Raw genomic sequence first — 6,528 nt, forward strand, 5'->3', positions numbered from 1 at the left:
CAGCCCGTCTGTTTCAGCCCCTCTGTTTCAGCCCCTCTGTTTCTCGCCTCTGTTTCAGCCCATCTGTTTCTCGCCCTCTGTTTCAGCCCCTCTGTTTCTCGCCCTCTGTTTCAACCTCTCTGTTTCTCGCCCTCTGTTTCAGCCACTCTGTTTCAGCCCCGCTGTTTCAGCCCCTCTGTTTCTCGCCCTCTGTTTCAGCCCCTCTGTTTCTCGCCCTCTGTTTCAGCCCCTCTGATTCAGCCCCTCTGTTTCAGCCCCTCTGATTCAGCCCCTCTGTTTCAGCCCCTCTGTTTCAGCCCCTCTGTTTCATCCCCTCTGTTTCTCGCCCTCTGTTTCAGCCCCTCTGTTTTTCGCCCTCTGTTTCAGCCCCTCTGTTTCTCGCCCTCTGTTTCAGGCTCTCTGATTCAGCCCCTCTGTTTCCGCCCCTCTGAATCAGCCCCTCTGATTCAGCCCCTCTGTTTCAGCCCCTCTGTTTCAGCCCCTCTGTTTCTCGCCCTCTGTTTCAGCCCCTCTGTTTCAGCCCCTCTGTTTCTCGCCCTCTGTTTCAGCCCCACAGTTTCTCGCCCTCTGTTTCAGCCCCTCTGTTTCAGCCCCTCTGTTTCAGCCCCTCTGTTTCTCGCCATGTTTCAGCGACTCTGTTTCTCGCCCTCTGTTTCAGCCCCTCTGTTTCTCACCCTCTGTATCAGCCGCTTTGATTCAGCCTCTCTGTTTCTCGCCCTCTGTTTCTCGCCCTCTGTTTCAGCCCCTCTGTTTCTCGGCCTCTGTTTCAGCCCCTCTGTTCCAGCCCCTCTGTTTCAGCCCCTCTGTTTCTCGCCCTCTGTTTCAGCCCCTCTGTTTCTCGCCCTCTGTTTCAGCCCCTCTGTTTTTCGCCCTCTCTTTCAGCCCCTCTGTTTCTCGCCCTCTGTTTCAGGCTCTCTGATTCAGCCCCTCTGTTTCAGCCCCTCTGAATCAGCCCCTCTGATTCAGCCCCTCTGTTTCAGCCCCTCTGTTTCAGCCCCTCTGTTTCTCGCCCTCTGTTTGAGCCTCTCTGTTTCTCGCCCTCTGTTTCAGCCCCTCTGTTTCAGCCCCTCTGTTTCAGCCCCTCTGTTTCTCGCCCTCTGTTTCAGCCCCTCTGTTTCTCGCCCTCTGTTTCAGCCCCTCTGTTTCTCGCCCTCTGTTTCAGCCCCTCTGTTTCTCGCCCTCTGTTTCAGCCCCTCTGTTTCAGCCCCTCTGTTTCAGCCCCTCTGTTTCAGCCCCTCTGTTTCTCGCCATGTTTCAGCGACTCTGTTTCTCGCCCTCTGTTTCAGCCCCTCAGTTTCTCACTCTCTGTATCAGCCGCTTTGTTTCAGCCCCTCTGTTTCAGCCCCTCTGTTTCAGCCTCTCTGTTTCTCGCCCTCTGTTTCTCGCCCTCTGTTTCAGCCCCTCTGTTTCTCGCCCTCTGTTTCAGCCCCTCTGATTCAGCCCCTCTGATTCAGCCCCTCTGATTCAGCCCCTCTGTTTCTCGCCCTCTGTTTCAGCCCCTCTGTTTTTCGCCCTCTGTTTCAGCCCCTCTGTTTCTCGCCCTCTGTTTCAGGCTCTCTGATTCAGCCCCTCTGTTTCAGCCCCTCTGAATCAGCCCCTCTGATTCAGCCCCTCTGTTTCAGCCCCTCTGTTTCAGCCCCTCTGTTTCTCGCCCTCTGTTTCAGCCCCTCTGTTTCAGCCCCTCTGTTTCAGCCCCTCTGTTTCTCGCCTTCTGTTTCAGCCCCTCTGTTTCTCGCCCTCTGTTTCAGCCCCACAGTTTCTCGCCCTCTGTTTCAGCCCCTCTGTTTCAGCCCCTCTGTTTCAGCCCCTCTGTTTCTCGCCATGTTTCAGCGACTCTGTTTCTCGCCCTCTGTTTCAGCCCCTCTGTTTCTCACCCTCTGTATCAGCCGCTTTGTTTCAGCCCCTCTGCTTCAGCCCCTCTGTTTCAGCCTCTCTGTTTCTCGCCCTCTGTTTCTCGCCCTCTGTTTCAGCCCCTCTGTTGCTCGGCCTCTGTTTCAGCCCCTCTGTTTCAGCCCCTCTGTTTCAGCCCCTCTGTTTCTCGCCCTCTGTTTCAGCCCCTCTGTTTCTCGCCCTCTGTTTCAGCCCCTCTGTTTTTCGCCCTCTCTTTCAGCCCCTCTGTTTCTCGCCCTCTGTTTCAGGCTCTCTGATTCAGCCCCTCTGTTTCAGCCCCTCTGAATCAGCCCCTCTGATTCAGCCCCTCTGTTTCAGCCCCTCTGTTTCAGCCCCTCTGTTTCTCGCCCTCTGTTTGAGCCTCTCTGTTTCTCGCCCTCTGTTTCAGCCCCTCTGTTTCAGCCCCTCTGTTTCAGCCCCTCTGTTTCTCGCCCTCTGTTTCAGACCCTCTGTTTCTCGCCCTCTGTTTCAGCCCCTCTGTTTCTCGCCCTCTGTTTCAGCCCCTCTGTTTCTCGCCCTCTGTTTCAGCCCCTCTGTTTCAGCCCCTCTGTTTCAGCCCCTCTGTTTCAGCCCCTCTGTTTCTCGCCATGTTTCAGCGACTCTGTTTCTCGCCCTCTGTTTCAGCCCCTCAGTTTCTCACTCTCTGTATCAGCCGCTTTGTTTCAGCCCCTCTGTTTCAGCCTCTCTGTTTCTCGCCCTCTGTTTCTCGCCCTCTGTTTCAGCCCCTCTGTTTCTCGCCCTCTGTTTCAGCCCCTCTGTTTCAGCTCCTCTGATTCAGCCCCTCTGATTCAGCCCCTCTGTTTCTCGCCCTCTGTTTCAGCCCCTCTATTTCAGCCCTTCTGTTTCAGCCACTCAATTTCAGCCCCTCTGTTTCTTGCCCTCTGTTTCAGCCCCTCTGTTTCTCGCCCTCTGTTTCAGCCCCTCTGTTTCTCGCCGTCTGTTTCAGCCCCTCTGTTTCTCGCCCTCTGTTTCAGTCCCTCTGTTTCGCGCTCTCTGTTTCAGCCCCTCTGTTTCAGCCCCTCTGTTTCTCGCCCTCTGTTTCTGCACGTCTGTTTCTCGCCCTCTGTTTCAGCGACTCTGTTTCTCGCCCTCTGTTTCAGCCCCTCTGATTCAGCCCCTCTGTTTCAGCCCCTCTGAATCAGCCCCTCTGATTCAGCCCCTCTGTTTCAGCCCCTCTGTTTCAGCCCCTCTGTTTCTCGCTCTCTGTTTAATCCCCCCTGTTTCTGACCATCTGTTTCAGCCCCTCTGTTTCAGCCCCTCTGTTTCTCGCCCTCTGTTTCAGTCTTTCTGTTTCTCGCCCTCTGTTTCGGCCCCTCTGATTCAGCCCCTCTGTTTCTCGCACTCTGTTTCAGCCCCTCTGATTCTCGCCCTTTGTTTCAGCCCCTCTGTTTCTCTCCCTCTGTTTCAGCCCCTCTGTTTCAGCTCCTCTGATTCAGCCCCTCTGATTCAGCCCCTCTGTTTCTCGCCCTCTGTTTCAGCCCCTCTGTTTCAGCCCTTCTGTTTCAGCCACTCAGTTTCAGCCCCTCTGTTTCTTGCCCTCTGTTTCAGCCCCTCTGTTTCTCGCCCTCTGTTTCAGCCACTCTGTTTCTCGCCGTCTGTTTCAGCCCCTCTGTTTCTCGCCCTCTGTTTCAGTCCCTCTGTTTCGCGCTCTGTGTTTCAGCCACTCTGTTTCAGCCCCTCTGTTTCTCGCCCTCTGTTTCTGCCCGTCTGTTTCTCGCCCTCTGTTTCAGCCACTCTGTTTCTCGCCCTCTGTTTCAACCCCTCTGTTTCTCGCGCTCTGTTTCAGCCCCTCTGTTTCTCGCCCTCTGTTTCAGCCCCTCTATTTCTCGCCCTCTGTTTCAGCCCCTCTGTTTCAGCCCCACTGTTTCAGCCCCTCTGTTTCAGCCCCTCTGTTTCTCGCCCTCTGTTTCAGCCGCTCTGTTTCTCGCCCTCTGTTTCAGCCCCTCTGTTTCTCGCCCTCTGTTTCAGCCCCTCTGTTTCAGCCCCTCTGTTTCAGTCCCTCTGTTTCTCGCCCTCTGTTTCTCGCCCTCCGTTTCAGCCCCTCTGTTTCTCGCCCTCTGTTTCAGCCCCTCTGTTTCTCGCATCTCTGATTCAGCCCCTCTGTTTCTTGCCCTCTGTTTCAGCCCCTCTGTTTCTCGCCCTATGTTTCAGCCTCTCTGTTTCTCGCACTCTGTTTCAGCCCCTCTGTTTCAGCCCCCCTGTTTCAGCCCCTCTGTTTCTCGCCCTCTGTTTCAGCCCCTCTTTTTCTCGCCCTCTGTTTCAGCCCCTCTGTTTCTCGCACTCTGTGTCAGCCCCTCTGATTCAGCCCCTCTGTTGCAGCCCCTCTGTTTCAGCCCCTTTGTTTCAGCCCCTCTATTTCAGCCCCTCTGTTTCAGCCCCTCTGTTTCATCCCATCTGTTTCTCGCCCTCTGTTTCTCACCCTCTGTTTCTCGCCCTCTGTTTCAGCCCCTCTGTTTTTTGCCCTCTGTTTCAGCCCCTCTGTTTCTCGCCCTCTGTTTCTCACCCTCTGTTTCTCGCCCTCTGTTTCAGCCCCTCTGTTTTTTGCCCTCTGTTTCAGCCCGTCTGTTTCAGCCCCTCTGTTTCTCGCCCTCTGTTTCAGCCCCTCTGTTTCTCGCCCTCTGTTTCAGCCCCTCTGTTTCTCGGCCTCTGTTTCAACCTCTCTGTTTCTCGCCCTCTGTTTCAGCCACTCTGTTTCAGCCCCTCTGTTTCAGCCCCTCTGTTTCTCGCCCTCTTTTTCAGCCCCTCTGTTTCTCGCCCTCTGTTTCAGCCCCTCTGTTTCTCGCCCTCTGTTTCAGCCCCTCTGATTCAGCCCCTCTGTTTCAGCCCCTCTGTTTCAGCCCCTCTGTTTCAGCCTCTCTGTTTCTCGCCCTCTGTTTCATCCCCTCTGTTTCTCGCCCTCTGTTTCAGCCCCTCTGTTTTTCGCCCTCTCTTTCAGCCCCTCTGTTTCTCGCCCTCTGTTTCAGGCTCTCTGATTCAGCCCCTCTGTTTCAGCCCCTCTGAATCAGCCCCTCTGATTCAGCCCCTCTGTTTCAGCCCCTCTGTTTCAGCCCCTCTGTTTCTCGCCCTCTGTTTGAGCCTCTCTGTTTCTCGCCCTCTGTTTCAGCCCCTCTGTTTCAGCCCCTCTGTTTCAGCCCCTCTGTTTCTCGCCCTCTGTTTCAGCCCCTCTGTTTCTCGCCCTCTGTTTCAGCCCCTCTGTTTCTCGCCCTCTGTTTCAGCCCCTCTGTTTCTCGCCCTCTGTTTCAGCCCCTCTGTTTCAGCCCCTCTGTTTCAGCCCCTCTGTTTCAGCCCCTCTGTTTCTCGCCATGTTTCAGCGACTCTGTTTCTCGCCCTCTGTTTCAGCCCCTCTGTTTCAGCCTCTCTGTTTCTCGCCCTCTGTTTCTCGCCCTCTGTTTCAGCCCCTCTGTTTCTCGCCCTCTGTTTCAGCCCCTCTGTTTCAGCTCCTCTGATTCAGCCCCTCTGATTCAGCCCCTCTGTTTCTCGCCCTCTGTTTCAGCCCCTCTATTTCAGCCCTTCTGTTTCAGCCACTCAATTTCAGCCCCTCTGTTTCTTGCCCTCTGTTTCAGCCCCTCTGTTTCTCGCCCTCTGTTTCAGCCCCTCTGTTTCTCGCCGTCTGTTTCAGCCCCTCTGTTTCTCGCCCTCTGTTTCAGTCCCTCTGTTTCACGCTCTCTGTTTCAGCCCCTCTGTTTCAGCCCCTCTGTTTCTCGCCCTCTGTTTCTGCACGTCTGTTTCTCGCCCTCTGTTTCAGCGACTCTGTTTCTCGCCCTCTGTTTCAGCCCCTCTGATTCAGCCCCTCTGTTTCAGCCCCTCTGAATCAGCCCCTCTGATTCAGCCCCTCTGTTTCAGCCCCTCTGTTTCAGCCCCTCTGTTTCTCGCCCTCTGTTTAATCCCCTCTGTTTCTCACCATCTGTTTCAGCCCCTCTGTTTCAGCCCCTCTGTTTCTCGCCCTCTGTTTCAGTCTTTCTGTTTCTCGCCCTCTGTTTCAGCCCCTCTGATTCAGCCCCTCTGTTTCTCGCACTCTGTTTCAGCCCCTCTGATTCTCGCCCTTTGTTTCAGCCCCTCTGTTTCTCTCCCTCTGTTTCAGCCCCTCTGTTTCAGCTCCTCTGATTCAGCCCCTCTGATTCAGCCCCTCTGTTTCTCGCCCTCTGTTTCAGCCCCTCTGTTTCAGCCCTTCTGTTTCAGCCACTCAGTTTCAGCCCCTCTGTTTCTTGCCCTCTGTTTCAGCCCCTCTGTTTCTCGCCCTCTGTTTCAGCCCCTGTGTTTCTCGCCGTCTGTTTCAGCCCCTCTGTTTCTCGCCCTCTGTTTCAGTCCCTCTGTTTCGCGCTCTCTGTTTCAGCCACTCTGTTTCAGCCCCTCTGTTTCTCGCCCTCTGTTTCTGCCCGTCTGTTTCTCGCCCTCTGTTTCAGCGACTCTGTTTCTCGCCCTCTGTTTCAGCCCCTCTGATTCAGCCCCTCTGTTTCAGCCCCTCTGAATCAGCCCCTCTGATTCAGCCCCTATGTTTCAGCCCCTCTGTTTCAGCCCCTCTGTTTCTCGCCCTCTGTTTAATCCCCTCTGTTTCTCACCATCTGTTTCAGCCCCTCTGTTTCAGCCCCTCTGTTTCTCGCACTCTGTTTCAGCCCCTCTGATTCTCGCCCTCTGTTT

The sequence above is a fragment of the Chiloscyllium punctatum genome, unplaced genomic scaffold (assembly GCF_047496795.1).
Source record: "Chiloscyllium punctatum isolate Juve2018m unplaced genomic scaffold, sChiPun1.3 scaffold_63, whole genome shotgun sequence".
NCBI lineage: Eukaryota > Metazoa > Chordata > Chondrichthyes > Orectolobiformes > Hemiscylliidae > Chiloscyllium > Chiloscyllium punctatum.